Raw genomic sequence first — 18,740 nt, 5'->3', positions numbered from 1 at the left:
TAAAATCCCACCATGTTGCATTTTGGTGAAAATTGACAAGCTGATAGTAAAAAGTGTATGGAAATTAAAGGGCTTAGAATAGCTAAGACAATCTTTAAGAAAAACAAAGTTGGAGGACACGCACTACCAGATTTGAAGACTTGCTACAAAAGTACTGTAATTAAAACAGTCTAGTAATGGAGCAAGAATAGGCCAATACACAAATGGAAGAGGACAGAGAATCTAGACACAGATCTGGAAATATGCTAAACAGCTGAATTTATGACACAAGGTCCCCGGCCAACCACTGTGGATAAGATAGTGTTTTTAATATGTCCAGTTATGTACACGGGAAAAAATAAAGCTTGCTTCTTACATCATCCCATTCCACAAAAATTTATTAGAGATGAATGGGAGATCTGGTGGAAAATTCAGAATATTATCTTCATGGCTTTAAGGTAGGCAAAAATTTATTTTTGAGGATAAAAAAGGACTAACCAAAAATAATAGACTGTCTAATTAGACATAATTAAATTTGAAACTTCTGTTTACCAAAAAGACATGATTAAGAGAATGAAAAAGCAAAACATGTATATAGAAGATACTCAAAATTTTGTAGATATAAAAATTGGATAAACATTTATACATTTAATTATTCATATATATCTATGTATTATATAATCAATTTAAACAATGTATATAAATATTTGTGCATATTTATGTATGTATATATAACTGGATATATCCCTCTCTCCAAAAAATCAGTGAAATCCAGAATATATGCAGAACTGTAAATCAATTTAAAACTTACAAACATCCTAATAAAATATGGGCAAAAGACCTGAAAAGGCACTTCGTATAAGACATACTCACATGGCCAATCCATATCTAAAAGGTGTTCAGTTTCATTAATCAGCAGAGGAATGCAAGTTTAGACATAATGAGAAGTCACTGCACACCCACCAGAATGAAATGAAAGACTGCCTGTAGAGCAAGTGTTTGTGAATATGTGGTCCAACTGGAACTCTCATACATTGCTTGCTGAACCCAGATTTCCACCTAGAAGCTCAAGGACATAGTTGAAAGGTTAGCTAGAACTCTCTTAAGGCTGAGATAAAGAAGTCAAGAAAATACTATTGAGCAATCTGCTTTGAGTTGCAGCAAGGTAATTCTTGGAGCAATAGAAAGCATGAACTAATGGAGAGTTTCTTTAAGGTGTTGCTGTGTGAACAACTCAGCCTTGAGTTCTCTCTGCAGAAAGTGGGAAGTGCCCTAGTCTGTTTCAGGAGAACAGTTTTAATAAGACCCTGTGAGAGGGAGTAGGCATATTCCCCTCAAAGGAAAAAACAGACCAAAACAACAGACATCAACCTTGCTAGTGAAGAAAAAGCATATCCCCAAATGTTGGCTATTGTTACTTCTCCTTTAGTGAATTGCTTCTTCTTGAAATGCTCTTGACTTTCCCAGCTACTATGTTTGCCCTTTTCATACTGAGTTATATCTTTTTATATGTTGAGAACATATACCTCATATCTCTATTATTCATTGTAAATTTTTCCCCTAGCTCGTTGCAAGCTATGCAGTATTCTTTTCTTAAAAAAATTTTTGCTGTTTAAGATATTTGGAATGAAATAAACCTAATACAGAAAATAAGGAAAGAAGTTAAAAGGAAGGCAAGACAACACAACTTTCCCTATAAATGTTAAAATTAAATAATAACCGGGAGTTCTTATGGTCAAGATGATAAGAAAATATGCCTTCACACAAACTTCTAAATTGCTGCAATTTTTCTGGAGGTGCATCTTTCATGATTTCTTCCCATGAGATACTACTTCTACTAATTTATAGAGACGAATTTTATAAATGCTTACATATAAATATTGTATTATACATAAAGATTTATAAAATTGAAAAATCACAAATAAATTGGATGCTTAACAATGCAGATGTAAATAAAAATCATTATATAGCTATATGATTAAATACTTTGCAACCATTAAAACACAAGTTTCAGAATAACATTTGTGATCTAGAGAAAAGGCTTCTGACATAAGTTAGAAAAAAATGTAGCAAATTCTAAGATATGTAGTATGATCTTAACTTGGGGTAAAAAGCATAAATATTTGCACATTAAAAAACTGCTAAAAGCCCAGCAATTCCACCCCTGGATATATATCCGAAAAAAGCAGAAACACTAATTCGAAAAGATACATGCACCCCAATGTTCATAACACCATTATTTACAATTGCCAAGATATAAAAAGCAACCCACGTTTCCATCAACTGGTGAATCGATAAAGGAGATGTGGTATATATGTACAATGGAATACTGCTCAACCATAAAAAAGGATGACATTTTGCCATTTGCAGCAACATGGATGGACCTGGAGGGTATTATACTAAGAGAACTAAGTCACACAGAGAAAGACAAATAGTGTATGATATCACTTATATGTGGAATCTAAAACATACAACAAACAAGCGAATGTAACAAGAAAAAAGAGATTCACTGATAACAGAGAACAAATCAGTGGTTACCAGCGGGGAGAGGGAACAGGGAGGGGCAATATAGGGGTAGGGGACTAAGAAGTACAAACTAGTACGTATAAAATAAACTACAAGGATATACTGTGTTATACAACACAGGGAATATAGCCAATATTCTATAACTATAAATGGAGTATAACCTTTAAAAACTGCAGGTCACTATATTGTACACCTGTAATTTATATATTACTGTACATCGATTATACTTCAATTTAAAAAAAGGAAAAAATAAGCAGAGGTTAAAAACGGCTAAAAGGAAAGATAACAAATGTTTTACTGTTTTCTGTTTGTAAATATACAATTTTATTTTCTCCCAATAGAAGTTTTGTTTTTAAAATCAGCATAAAAGTATGCAACTGAAAGAAAAGAAAAAAACACACCAAAACCCCAGAAATCTAGAAGTACCTCACCACCCCAGGGCTGAGACACAGCATCCAAGTAACAGCGTTAGAGCACCCAACTAAGATGTCCCCCCAAAGGCTGAGACACCACATCAAGCAGAATCCACCCCATGAGGCGGACACAAGAGCCCAAAGAAGAGTCCTCAGCCATGGCTGAAACAGAGGACCCAAGAACCAGGAGCCACCCCTACATAAGCGAGATAAAGTGCCCAAGAAAACGTCCTCACCTCGGTCTAAGAAACGGCACTCAAGACAGAGTTCCCGTCCTGGGCAGGGGCCAACCTTCCAAGGAACAGTCTCAGTTGCCTCGGATCCCACAGGAAGCCCCAAGAACGAGCCCAAACCCCCAGTGCTGAGAAAGTGCCCAAGGGAAAGTTCTCTCCCGCAACGGCTGAGCCACAGCCCCCAAGGGAGAGGTCCACCCTAGTCTCAGAGCATCCTTGGAATGGCACCCCGTCGGCTGTGACAGCACCAATGCTAAGTCCTCTCAGAATGGAGAACAGTGCTCCCACTAACAGTCCCCACGGGCCACGAGCAGATCACAAGCAAAAGCCACCCAATCAGAGTGGACACAGAGGGTCAAAGGACAAGTGCCCCCCCATGCTGAGCTGGGCACCTGAGGAGAGGCTCTCACAAATGAGGGAGAGCCAACGGAGAGGGAGCCACAGCCCTGGGGTGACCCACCCAGGAAACCTCCCCTCTCAGGGCTGGGACAGACACCAAGAAGCGCTCGGCCCCCGGGCCTGCTGAGCTAAGGCACCCGAGGAATGGCCTCCCCGGGGCTGAGGCCAGCCCCCAAGGCAGCGTCTCCCCAGAGCTGAGGGGGTCCCACCCTGGACGGAAAACACACAGGGCCTGACACCTTCCGGGGCAGAGAGAAGGCCCCTGGGGAAAAGAGTCCACACTCCCACTGTCCATCCTGACCTTAACGGAGGAGCCTGGAAGCAACTCACAAAATGGCGATAAATGGGTGGAGCCTCACGGGTGGAACTTTCTGGAGTGTGCCCTGAGGTAGTTGCTGGACATACACCCTCTAGGGTCCCTGGGAGTGAAGTACACGAGTAAGCGTCTCACCAGAAGCCGATGTGTTATTGCCTGAGGGGGCTCGAGGGAAGCCTCTGGCCACAGTTGCTGCCGGCACGAGCTCCTCACCACTGCGCACTGGGGACGCTTCCGCCTAGAGAGGTAGCCGCCCAAAACCCAGAGCCAGCTTCCGCTGGCGTTGCCTCTGGCTCCCTCTACAGGCTGACTTCTGTGTTCACGTCAGCAAGAAGAAAAAAAATAAAGGGACCAGAACCACTTTCACAGATCAGGCCAAAAGGGTGACTTCAGAGCTGAGAGGTAAAAAATCCAAAACTGGCACACTATAGTACAGAAAAAGAGGAAAGTTATATCATCAAAAACGCAACAGATATTCATGAGGATAAATTAAAAGCATTTGTTAAGACAGGTGTCTACCGGAAATCTACAACCCACTTTATTCCTAGGGGAGAAACAGAAGTATTCAACTTAAAATCAAAGCAAGACAGACCTACTAGAGAATGGACTTGAGGACACGGGGAGGGGGAAGGGTAAGCTGGGACGAAGTGAGAGAGTGGCATGGACTTATATATACTACCAAATGTAAAATAGATAGCTAGTGGGAAGCAGCCGCATAGCACAGGGAGATCAGCTCGGTGCTTTGTGACCACCTAGAGGGGTGGGATAGGGAGGATGGGAGGGAGGGAGACGCAAGAGGGAAGAGATATGGGGACATATGTATAACTGATTCACTTTGTTATAAAGCAGAAACTAACACACCATTGTAAAGCAATTATACTCCAATAAAGATGTTAAAAAAACAACAGAATATCCAGTTCTCTTGGATTCCTTTTTTTCAAATTTACTTCCCCAGGGGCACTTCATAGTGTCCTGAACTGCGATGAAGAGTGGCCCCCCGCTTGCCACAACTAGAGAAAGCCCTCGCACAGAAATGAAGACCCAACACAGCCAAAAATAAATAAATAAATAAACAAAAAGACACGCACATCCCAATGTTCATAGCAGCACTATTTACAATAGCCAGAACATGGAAGCAACCTAAATGTCCATCAACTGAGGAATGGATAAAGAAGATGTTGTACATATATACAATGAAATATTACTCACCAATAAAAAGGAACGAAATTGGGTCATTTGTAGAGATGCGGATGGACCTTGAGTCTGTCATGCAGAGTGAAGTAACTCAGAAAATAGCATATATTAGCACATATATGTGGAATCTAGAAAATGGTAGAGATGATTTGCAAAGCAGAAATAGAGACACAGACATAGAGAACAAACTTAAGGATACCAAGGGGAAGGGGGTGGGTGGGAGGAATTAGGAGACTGGGATTGACATATATACACTATTGATACTATGTACAAAATAGATAACTAATGAGAACCTGCTGCTTTAATCTTAAAATTCTTCCAAGCAAGAGAGAGGAGTTAATGTAGCAGGAGGCAGAGCCATGAGTTTGTGGCCACTTGCTCATGCAAAGTACTTGTGGCTTCAGGACCCACTTGAATCCACTCTTGTACATACCTCTTCCATTTGATAGCACGCTGCTTCTGTGCATACCCTCCACTGTGACTTGGTGGGTAATAAAACACCCGCGTTAGGATGGGCAGCTCAGGTGGCATGGGAACTTGGTGTCCCGTGGTCAAGCATTCAGTCTCTACTAAGGCCCAGGAGTAGGGCAAATGTTTCTCACATGTACTAGAATGATGTTTGCCTCCAGGAAATTAGTGCAAGTTCAGAGCTGGGGTCCTATAATCCTAGAGAAATTGGAGTATTTCTCTTCCCCTAATAAGCTAAGACTGCAGTGAAAATCACAATTACAAAAGCAAAAGAGACAGTCTTCTATTTTTCATATTTGTCCAATCAGGATATACAATTGAATAAAAGGGTTTAGAAATTGGTTTTTGTTTTAATACAAAAAAAAAAAAGAAACCATTCTTGTAAAAAGTGTCTGAATAGACTAAAGATTTCTAGTGATATCTGAATAAGATTCAAAACTTAACTTTTTGTTTGGGGGATTGTATTTAAAAGTTCAACCCCTGTCTGCTGAAGCTAATCATTATTGTTAATTGATAGATAGGGGAGAAGAAACCTTATTAAGTTGCATCTATTAATCTTTTGATCTGGAATTTTATACACATTTTCACTTTCAAAGCTTATTTTTTACTTGATTAAGCCACAGCAAAATTATAGAAAGCTGCAGCCCCCAGGGATATAAAGAATGCTCCAACAATGTGAAATCACAGATGCTTGGCCAGAAAGCCACGCATCTGAGGTTTTGTCAAAGAACTGGAAGCCATGGTAGTTATTCTCCTCAACACCAACATCCTTCCAGAATTCCAAGCTTATTTTTTTGTGTGTATGGAAAATAGTTTTTCTTTTAATTGAAGTATAGTTGTTTTACAATGCTGTGTTAGTTTCAGGTGTACAGCAAAGTGATTCAGATATACAGATAGATAGATAGATAGATAGATAGATAGATAATTCTTTTTCAGATTCTTTTCCCTTACAGGTTATTACAAGCTATTGAATATAGTTCCCTGTGCTACACAGTAGGTCCTTGTTGTTTATCTGCTTTATGTATAGTAGTGTGTATCTGTTAATCCCAAATTCCCAATTTACCTCCCCCCGACTTTCCCCTTTGGTAACCATAAGTTTGTTTACTATGTCTGTGAGTCTATTTCTGTTTTGTAAATAAGTTCATTTGTATCATTTTTTTTAGATTCCATGTATAAGTGATATATGATATTTGTCTTTCTCTGTATGACTTACATCAGTTAGTATGATAATCTCTAGGTCCAGCCATGTTGCCGCAAATGGCAGAATTTCATTCTTTTTATGGCTGAGTACTATTCTATTGTACGTATATACCACATTTTTTTGAAGTATAGTTGATTTACAATATTGTATTAGTTTCAGGTGTACAGCAAAGTGATTCAGTTATACATACATCTGTATCTATTTTTTTCAGATTCTTTTCCCTTATAGGTTATTACAAAATATTGAGTATAGTTCCCTGTGCTATACAGTAGATCCTTGTTGCTTATCTGTTTTATGTATAGTAGTGTGTATCTGTTAATCCTGAATACCCAATCTATCTCCCCATCCTTTCCCCTTTGGTAACCATAAGTTTGTTTTCTGTGTCTGTGGGTCTATTTCGGTTTTGTATATAAGTTCATTTGTATCATTTTTTTTTAGATTCCACATATAAGCGATATCATATGATATTTGTCTTTCTCTGCCTGACTTACTTCACTTATTATGACAACCTCTAGGTCCATCCATGTTGCTGCAAATGGCATTATTTCATTCTTTTTTATGGCTGAGTAATATTCCATTGTATAAATATACCACATCTTCTTTATCCATTCATCTGTTGGTGGACACTTAGGTTGCTTCCATGTCTTGACTACTGTAAATAGTGCTGCTATGAACTTTGGGGTGCATGTATATTTCTGAGTTAGAGTTCTCATCTTTTCAAGATATATGCCCAGGAGTGGGATTGCTGGACACATGGTAACTATATCTTCAGTTTTTTAAAGAAGCTCCATACTGTTCTCCATAGATATTGCACCAATTTACATTCGAACAGTGTAGGAGGGTTCCCTTTTCTCCACACCCTCTCTAGCATTTATTATTTGTAGACTTTTTGTTGATGGCTATTGACTGGTGTGAGTTGATAACTCATCGTAGTTTTGATTTGCATTTCTCTAATAATTAGTGATGTTGAGCAGCTTTTCATGTGCTTCTTGGCCATCTGTATGTCTTCTTTGGAGAAATATCTATTTAGGTCTTCTGCCCATTTTTTGATTGGGTTGGGTTTGGGGGTGGAATTTTTGGCGTTGAGCTGTATGAGCTGTTTGTATATTTTGGAAATTGATTCCTGTTGGTCGCATCATTTGCAAATATTCTCTCCCATTCTGTAGGTTGTCTTTTCATTTTGTTTATGGTTTCCTTTGCTGTGCAAAAGCTTTTAAGTGTAATTGCAAAGCTTACTTTCAGTACAGTAGAATTTATGTAAAATTGTCATAGCAGTAAAAAGTATTAAAATGAAATTGTTAGAGTGTTAATGTAAGAAGCCATTTCACTCTTGACACAGTTATTTGGAAGGGATTGCTTTACTGGTTCTATAATTTTAAAAATATGTTTGTTAAACACCCTGTCAGAAGAGAGTCATTTTCATTATTACAGATTCCTATACTGTTAAGATTCACCTGTGCTTTGGAATGTTCATGAAACATACTTTCTTTTGGAATATATTTCATTGCTAAGAAAGTTTAAACATTGCTTTCACCTCAGTGTAGAAATACCATTGTTTTGTTCTTCTTTCAATGCTACTAAAATAAAACTCATTTTCCATTTAAAATATCCCACTACAGCAGTACTTATATTAGTGTTTGATTGAGTATTCAGAAGACTGGAATCTTGAAGGGACACCTTTAGAACCCTGCCTACCACACAGGCCCAAAGTGGACAGCTGCAGCACTCCAGTACACTCTGGGACAGCCCGGAAGGATATGGTGAAGGGTAAGCCTCCCAGAGGGAAGAACTTTGAGCAGTGCACCTGGTTGTTCATTCTGCCTGGAGGAGAGACGGCCACAAGTATGAGTGCATATCCATGCATAGGTCATGTCCGAATTATTGGCTGAAGGGTCAGGGACTTTGAGGATGCATGATTGAACATTTGGGACAAGGAGGCCCAGGGAAAAAGTATGTGGATACACCTGTCCAAATCGATAGATGATATGAAGGTATTTGTGTCTTACGAGAGTTCTCAGCAAATAAGCTTAGCAGAGCAGAATTTTAATAATCTGATGGATAGGATATTCATTATCTAGACATCAATCAGCCTCTTTCCCCAGCATTCAGGTCACAACCCAATGGGCTCAAGAACCAAGTGGCCAAGTGGCAAGAATGGAGGTTCTTCTCAGCAACATGGGCTTTCACTTGCCAAGGCTGATGTCACTATAATCACTGCTGAGGGCCCGATCTGCAAGAAGCAGAGACCAACAATGATATGGCATCAGTCTCCAGGGTGATGGGCCAGTTACCAGGTGGCAGGTGATTACACTGGACCACTTCTATTAAGGAAGGGGCAGTGCTTTGTCCACACTCAAATAGACACTCTAGATATGGATTTTCCTTCCCACCTGAAGTGCTTTGGAGAAACGAATATTTATAGACTTGAAAAATGCCTTATTCACCATCATGGTATTCCAATCAGCATCACTTCTAAATAAGGAACCCATTTCACAGGAAACTAGTGCAGCAATGGAGCACTGTTCATGGAAGTCACTGGTCTTATTATGTTTCCCCTCATCCTGAAGTGAAATGACCTTTGGAAGACTCACATATGTTTTTAGCTAGGTGGTAAAAACTTGAGGGGCTGGGGCAACAACCTCTAGGAGATGGTAATGCTCTATCTAGGTATTTATATGCATAGATATATGGTGCTATTTCTCCCATAAAATGGATTCATGGGTCCTGCAATCAAGGTATGTAAATGGGAGTGCCTCTCCTCACTATTAACCCTGGAGATACAATAGAAAAACGTTGTGTCTTGTCCCCACAACTAGAGCTCTAGCTCTTCTGAGGTAGAGATCTGAGTTCCAAAGAAAGAAGTGCTTTCACCATGGGATACAACAATGACTTCATTGAATGGGAAGTTGGAACTTCCAGCTGACCACTTTGGACTCCCCATCCCTCTCAAGCAACAGGCGAAGAAGGGCTATACTGTCCTGGCCTGAGTGATTTAACCTGACTATCAAAGGCAAGTTGATTACCTACTACTAAAGGGGCTATGGAGGACTATGATATATCTAGAGAGCTGCTTGATACTCCCATGTTTTGTGATTAAAGTCAGCAGACAGTGTATGTAATATCAAATCATCACAGTGTACACTTTAAATACCTTACAATTTTATTTGTCAATAAAGCTGGGGAGAAAAGTCAATGGATAATTATAATAACCTAATTGAGGCAGAACGTCTAATGGCCAAAGGATTCAAGAATGAATGCTGAGGGGCTTCCCTGGTGGCGCAGTGGTTGAGAGTCCGCCTGCCGATGCAGGGGACACGGGTTCGTGCCCCGGTCCGGGAAGATCCCGCATGCCGCGGAGCGGCTGGGCCCGTGAGCCATGGCCGCTGGGCCTGCGCTTCCGGAGCCTGTGCTCCGCAACGGGAGAGGCCACAACAATGCGAGGCCCGTGTACCGCAAGAAAAAAAAAGAATGAACGTTGAGTCACCTCCCCAGGGAAAGAACCATGAAGAGCTGAGTGCTGGCTGAGGACAATGGTATTAAAAGAAGGTAGTTATAAATACCAGCAATGTGACCTGCTGCACAAACCAGGACTGTAATAGTATTTAGCCTGATGAGTTAATAACATACCCCTCCTCAAAGGGAAAACAAATAAATAGGAAAGCAAACTATATTTTCAAAGAAAATTCTTAGGGCCAACGCCAGATTTTACTGACATAGAATCATAGCAATAAAAAGCTCCACTGCTTTTTCTTTCTGGAAGTTACCTTGAATGCCATATTCTAGGAAACTTCAGCAATATCCAGCACCATCCTACAGCACAGCAAGCTTTTCTTTGTTTCTCACTGATGGTTGTTATAGGATTATGTTTTGATGTAATTAACTTTGTTGTGAAGATGGTGGGAATTTATTTTTCTAGTACCTTCTCAAGGTGCTGAATCTTCTTTTAAATCTGAAAATAAACAGGTATTTCACTAACCAAAAGATGCTTAAAACACCTCTGTTGTATAAGACATTGCGAGGGATACAAAAAGGAGCTTACAATCTACCTGGGATTATAAAATGAAACCCCATGGAAAGTTTCAGGATACAAAATCAACACACATAAAGCACTTGCATTTCTATACACTAACAGTGAACAAACTGAAATTGAAATTAAGAAAACAATTCCATCTATAAGAGCATCAAAAAGAATAAAATACTTAGAAATAAACCTAACAAAGAAGGTGAAAGATTTGTACACTGAAAACTACAAAACATCGCTGAAAGAAATTTGAGAAGACACAAATAAATGGAAAGGCATCCCATGTTCATGGATTGGAAGATTTAGTATTGTTAAGATGCCCATACTAACCAAAGCAATCTACAATGTAATCCCTATCAAAATCCCAATGTCATTTTTTACATAAATAGAAAAATTGATCTTAAAATTCTTGTAGAATCTCAAGGGATACTGAATAGACAAAAAAAATTGAAAAAGAATAAAATTGGAAGACTAACATTCCTGATTTCAAAGCATATTAAAAAGCTATAGTAATTAAAACAGTGTGTTACTGGCATAAAGGCACACAAATAGACCAATGGAATAGAATAGAGATCCTAGAAATAAACCCTCACATATATGGTCAAATGCTCTTCTATATGGGTGTCAAGACTACTCAATGGAGGGACCTCCCTGGCAGTCCAGTGGTTAAGACTTCGCCTTCCAATGCAGGGAGTGTGGGTTCGATCCCTGGTCAGGGAGCTAAGATCCCACATGTCTCACAGCCAAAAACCCAAAACATAAAACAGAAGCAATATTATAACAAATTCAATAGACTTAAAAAAATGGTCCACATCAAAAAAAATCTTTAAAAAGAAAAAGAAAAAGACTACTCAATGGAGAAAAGAGTGTCTTCAAAAAAATGGGACTTACCTGGTGGTCCAGTGGTTAAGACTCCACGCTTCCACTGCAGGGGGCGCAGGTTTGACCCCCTGGTCAGGGAACTAAGATCCCGCATGCCACGCAGCATGGCCAAAAAATTTTTAAAAAATTTAAAAATGGTGTTGGGAAAACTGCTTATCCACATAAAAAGAATGAAGGGACTTCCCTGGTGCTCCAGTGGCTAAGACTCTGTGCTCCCAATGCAGAGGACCCAGGTTTGATACCTGGTCAGGGAACTAGATCCCACATGCTGCAACTAAGAGTTCACATGCCGCAACTAAAGATCCCACATACCGCAACGAAGATCCCACATGCAGAAATTAAGACCTGGCACAGCCAAATAAGTAAATAAATATTAAGAAAAAAAAGAATGAAGTTGGAGTCTTATCTTACACCATAAACAAAAATTAACTCAGAGTGGATTAAAGACCTAAATGTAAGACCTAAACTATAAAACTCCTGGAAGAAAACATAGGGGAGAAGCTTCATGATACTGGACTTGGCAATAATTTCTTGGATATGACACTAAAAGCACAGACAACAAAAGCAAAAATAAACAAACGCTGTAATGCAGAAAAGGCTTTTGCAGGGGAATGAGTTCAGAAGTTCAGTTTAAACACATGGAATGGATTGAGTTTTAAATGTCTCTTAGACATGCCAGTGGAGATAACATGTATGTATTTGAATTTAAGTCTGGAGTTCAGGAGTAAGTTGTAGTCTAGAGGTATAAACTTAGGAATTGTTGAAATACACATCATATTTAAAGCTCTAAGACTATGTGGGATCATCTAGGGAGAGAGTATATTCAAGGGAAGAAGGCCCAGGATCCAGATTTGGGGCCCTACAATATTTAGTGGTGGGAATGAAAAGAAACAACTAGAAAAGGAGAATGAAAAGAGTATCGGCAAACAGGGAAGAAATCAGGGAAATGTGGTTTCTGGAAACCCAAGAAGATTTCCAGGGAGGAGTGAGTGAAAAACTATATCAAATACTGCTGAGAAGTTAAAAGCAACATGGAGCAGACACTGGGGACTTGACATGACAGTTTCAGTGGAGTGGAAGTTGCAGAAGCCAGACTCCTCTGGATTAGAATATGAACAAGAGGTGACAACATGCAGACCCATCCTCTTGTTGAGCCCATCCTCTCCTACTGCTTCAGGAACCTGCTCCATCTTCCTAACACTTGCAGTAACTCCAAATTGTTGCACCTTATTAGATTCTTTCTCTTCCACTTGCAAACATGTTCATATCTCTCTGTTCCTCAAAGACATAATTACCATTTTCCTTCCTATTTCATTAACAGCAAGGCCATACTCTACCTTCTCTTAGATGAGGAAAGACTACTGGGTTCTTTAGGACTTTTCATTTTGTTTTCAAGTCCTGCAGCAAAGTCATCAGCTTCATCAGTCATCATTCACTGAAAAAAATCAATCAACATATTCCATTAATACAACCATCACAAAATTCCACCATCACAAAATTCAAAGTCTTCAAATGTGTATACAACCATGCGTTTGCACCATTAATATGATTTTAATCATGGGGCAAAAATTTGCCATCCCCCAAGAAACACTCTGTTCTCAGAAATGCAACTTAATTTTAATCCAGTTTAAGTAAAATAAGGAAGTTAAAATGCAAGGTGTTGACCAAAGCCAAACATGGTACAACCATGATTAATCAGAATGTTTGCGGAAACAGCAGCTCTCATCAACCAAAAGGGAACAAACGCATAATTACCCATTGAAGAAGTACAACTCATTCTGCATCAACCCTTTTTAGAGAAAGTCATTCTTTTGTGTGTGTGTCCTTTTATACTTTAAACTCATCATTAACAAATACTGATTACCACTTTACCCAGTGCTACACATAGATGGTGAAGGGTCGGGTGGTTTGAAAATGTAAGTCCCCTCACCCCCAAACACAAGGAGATTCAAATATGCCCACCTAGGTGCTGGATCGGTGGGGGGGACTTTTCAATGTTGGGGGATAAGGATCAGAAGTATAGAAGGCCATCCTTAAGCTGTTAGCATCCAAGGATAACAAAGACTACGTCCTCCCCCCATTATTTGAATAGAGTCATGATAAAGAATGTTTGCATTTCCCATAATAGAAGAGTCCAAAGAGGGTGAAAACATTTCATTGAGCACTTACTACCTGCCAGGTACAATTCTAAATGTTTTACATCTATTAACTCACTTAATCCTCTGCAGAACCCTATGAGTTAGGCGTGATTACCATCTTCATTGTTATAAATGAGGAAACCAAGGCACGGAAAGATTAAGGAAAAATCTAATTAACTAAGGATTGGGGTAGATGGAATACAATTATATCTAGTTTTTGTTAGACAAGCATTATTGCATGTTCTGTACCTTAATACCAATGGTCTCTTCCATGAGTACAGATATAATGTGCCTCTCCCATCCCTGCCAGGACTGAGATAGAGCTCCAAAGAAGAGCCACCCTTCAGGGCTTAGAAAGAACACTCAAGGGAAAGTACCACTCCCAGGACAGTTAGAGCACCCAAAGAAATGCCCCCACCAGGGCTGAGATAACAGCTCCCAAGGAACGCTCTGCTACTGCATAGCTGAGATAGGGTCCCCAAGGAAACTTCCTCCTCCAGTACTGACATAAACACCCAAGAAAGAGTGTCATAACTTGGCTGAAATAGAGTACCCAATGAAAAGTCCTCTCCAGGGCTTAGAGGGAACGTAAGGGGAAAATACTCCCCTCCAAAAGGGTTGAAATCCAGTTCTTGTTGGAGAGACCCAGCTGTGACTCAATGTGTGGCAAAGAATTTTTGTGGTGCCACAAACCCACCCTCTGGGATTAGAGATGAAGCACCCAAGGAAGAATCCCTTTGGCTGGGGCTGAGATCAAACACCCAAGGGCAAGCCCCTCCTTTAACACTACTGAGATAGAAGGCCCTAGGAAGAGCTCCTCCCTGCCATGGGGCTGAGACAGGGCACTCAAGCACCTCCCACCCATGGCAAGGATAGAGCATCCAAGGAAGAGCCCCCGCCCCAGGGCTAATATAAAGCACCCAAAGTAGAGTTCCTCCCCAAATCTAAGAAACTGCCCCAAACCCAGGGCTGAGATGGAGCAATCAAGGAAGAGACTCCCCACTACATGGCTGATAAGCAAGCAAGGAAAACCCTTTCCCCCAGCATAGCTGAGATGGGGAGCACCCGCAGGAAAGTCCTCCCCCAGCCATTATCTTGGCTGAGATAATCACCCAAGAAAGAGGTCCTCCTCAATGGACTGAAAGAGAGCGCTCAAGGAAAGCCCCCTCATCAACATGGCTGAGAGACAGTGCCCGAGGGAAAGTTCTCCCACAGTGAGAGAGATAGTCACCCAAGGAAGAGTCCCCCCACCCCATGGCTGATCTATAGTACCGAAGGAACAGTTCCCCCTCCCAGGGTTGAGATAGATCGCCCAAGGAATAGTACCACCCCCTAGACTGAGAACACACAAGAAAGAGCCCCCTTGCAGGGTAAAGCACCCAAGGAAAAGTATTACCCCTGCCCAAGGGTTGAAATCCTGACCTTGTTGAAGGAAACTAGAAGCAACTCAGAGAATGGCAGTAAAGTTGTGGTACCACACCAGTGGAAATTTCTAGAAATCTGCCTCTGGGGTATCTGAGAATGTTGTATACAGAGATGTCTCACCAGAAGCAGTCTGATGTATACTACTGCCTGAGAGAGTTTCAAGGGAAGCTGCTGGCCATCGAGTGCTGCTGGCCACTATGCCCTGCACCAGCCTGGCAGTGGAGAAGCTCTGTGCAGTGCAGGGCCTGGCATTGGAGAAGCCTGGTGCCCAGCAGGAACCCTCTGTGCCAGCAACCCAGGACCCAGAAGCAAAACTTTCCCCTTACAATGTCTCTGGCGCCCTCTACAGACAAACTTCTGTGACAACTGTTACAAGAAGAAGAAAAAACAAAAATTAAAGGAACCCACCATTTCCACAGATCAGACCAAACAGATTAATTTGGAGCTGAGAGGCAAGAAATGAATAACCAGCACACTGTATTAACAAATAAAGGAGGAGAGTCATACAATCATCTTAATCAATGCAGAAAACACAAGCGATAAAATGCAACAACTATTCATGAGGACAAAATTAAAAGCATTTGTTAAGAAGTGAATCTACCAGAAATCTATAGTGTACATTATTCCTAGTTGTGAAAAATTAGAAGTACTCCTTGCAAGATCAAGACAGGGATGTCAACCACTTCTATTCAACACTGCACTCCAAGAATCCCTAGCTTGCACCCTAAGACAATAAAAGGTAAATAAGTTATCTGGCTAAACTTAAAACTCAAAGTTGTCTACAGACAAAGAATTTGACAAAGAGAATAGATATAAAATCAACACATAAAAATTAACTATTTCTATATAACAGCAACAAGAAATTCAGGAAATGTAAGTTTTTTAAGCTATTACTAAAATTAGCAAGATTATATAATAAATAAATATTAAAGAGATATATATATAGAAATATATATAGCATATATGAAATATAGAGAGAATGTGTGTGTGTATGTATGGAATGAATGTAACTAAACATGTCTAATAATAGCAGACAATTATAAAATTTTATTGAAAGATACCAGAGAAGACTTAAAGCAAGGTCTACACATAGGTAGGAAGACTCAGTGTCCACTTCCTCTGCCCCTCAATTTAATGTATAAATCTAACACACTTACAATCAAAATTCCAATAGTTTTTCATGGAACTTGACAAGCTGATTCTAAAATCTATATGGAAAAGTAAATGCCCAAGAATAGCCAAGACAAACACAAAGAAGAACAAATTAGGGGGATCTGCCTTACTATCTCAAGACTTATTATTATTAACCTTTAGTAATAAAGACAGTGTGATATAGATGCAGAGGTACACGAGCTGAACAATGATATAGAATAGCAGAGCCCAGAAATAGTCTCATGCATATATGGGAATGTGATACATTTCAGGGGTGTCATCGAAGATCGCTGGGGAAAGACTAGACTTTCTTTTTGCAGCATATGGTGCTGAGACAATTGGCAATCTATGTGAAAAATAATACAATTGGATCTCTTCCTCACACCATATACAAAAAAATTTCAGATTGATTAAGTACTTAAATGTGAAAGAAAAATTAAGACTTTAGAAGAAGTTAGAAAAGAATATCTTTAAGACTTCAAAAATAGGAAAATATTTCTTAAAGAGGACACACAAAAAAGCCCACTAAACATAACAGAAAAGGTTGATGCAATAGTATTGGTAATGCTCCTGTTCTTAAGTTTGATGTGAGCTTACGCAAGTCCCTTTTGTTAAGTTTCAGCTTACATATATGCTCCATACATTTTTGTATGAACCAAATACTACATTATAAAATGTTTGACTGCAAAAAAAAAAAGGCATATAAATTACGGCAGAGAAAGAAGTCAGTACCCTTAATAACAAAGGAAGAAATAACCCAACTTTTAGCAGAAATCTAGTTTCAGTAGTGAACATGTGGTTTAAAGAAAGTATTATAAAGGCAGGGTTAACATTAAAGAAAATCATAAAAACCAAAAATCCTAGCACGCTGTTATCTTTAATGGATATTCGTTTCATCCCATGAATGCAAAACTGGGTCAACATTTGAAAGTCTATTCTTATAATTCACCATTGTAATAGGTAAAAGGAGAAAACAACACATGACTATCTCAATAAATACCAAAATTACATTTGACAAAATTCAAGATCCATTCCTGAATTTTTAAAATAATGATAAAAAGGAGTAAGATACAAGGTTAATATACAAAAGTCAATTGCTTTCCTAAATGCCAACAATGACTACTGGAATTTGAAATTTAAAAAAGAATACCATTTACAATAGCACCAAGATAATGAAATACATATAAATCAAACAAAATATGTACAGGATCTCCGTGTGAAAAACTACAAGATCCATATGAATGTAGAGATATTCCATGTTCACAAAATGGAAGATTCAATATTATTAAGATGTCAATTCTTTCCAATGTGATCTATAGATTCAAAGCAATCCCAATCAAAATCCCAGCAAATTGTTTTGTAGATATCGACAAACTGACTCTAAAGATTATAGAAAAAGATGAAAGATCCTGAATAGCCAATGTAATACTGACAAATAAGGACAAAGATGGAGGGCTCACACTACCCAAATTTAAGACTTAGTGTAAAGCTACGGTAATCAAGACAGTGTGGTATTGGTAAGAGTAGACATGTAGATTAACGGAATAGAGTAGACAGCCCAGAAATAGACCCACACATATATAGTTGACCTATTTTTGACAAAGGAGCAAAGGCAATTCAATGGAGAAAGCAGAGTCTTTTCAACAAATGGTGTTGTAACAATTGGGTGTCTGTATGAAGAAAAAAAACCTAGACACATCTTATATCTTTCACAAACATTAGCTAGAAAGGAATCATAGACCTAAATTTAAAATAAAAAACAATAAAACTTCTGTAAGAAAACATAAGAGAAAATCTAGATGGCTTTGGGTTTGGAAATGAGCTTTTAAATTTAATACCAAAAGCCTGATACATGAAAGAGAAAATTGATAAGTTGGACTGTAGTAAAATAAAAATTTCTCTGTGATAGACATTGTTATGAGAATGAAAAGGCAAACCATGGACTGGGAGAAAATATTTGCGAAACACGTATCTGTAAAGGACTTGTATTCAAAATATACAAAGAACTCTTAAAATGCAACAGTAAGAAAACAACCGGATTTCAAAATTAAGCAAAAGATCTAAACAGATACTTCTCCAAAAGAGAAATACAGATGGCAAATAAACATATGAAAGATGCTCAACATCCTTTGTCATTAGGGAACTGTAAATTAAAATATCACTACACATCTACTACAATAGCTAAAATTTGAAACCTGACAATACCAATTGCTGGCGTGGATGCAGAGTAACAGGAAGTCATTCATTGCTGATGGGAATGCAAAATTGGTAAGGCCACTTTGGAAGACAGCTTGGCAATTTCTTATAAAGCTGAACATAATCTTACCATATGATCTAGCAGTCATGCACCTTGGTATTTACCCAACTAATTTGAAAAAATAGGTCCACACAAA

The sequence above is a fragment of the Tursiops truncatus genome, chromosome X (assembly GCF_011762595.2).
Source record: "Tursiops truncatus isolate mTurTru1 chromosome X, mTurTru1.mat.Y, whole genome shotgun sequence".
NCBI lineage: Eukaryota > Metazoa > Chordata > Mammalia > Artiodactyla > Delphinidae > Tursiops > Tursiops truncatus.
The sequence above is the reverse complement of the archived record's forward strand: the minus strand, read 5'-3'. Positions refer to the sequence as shown.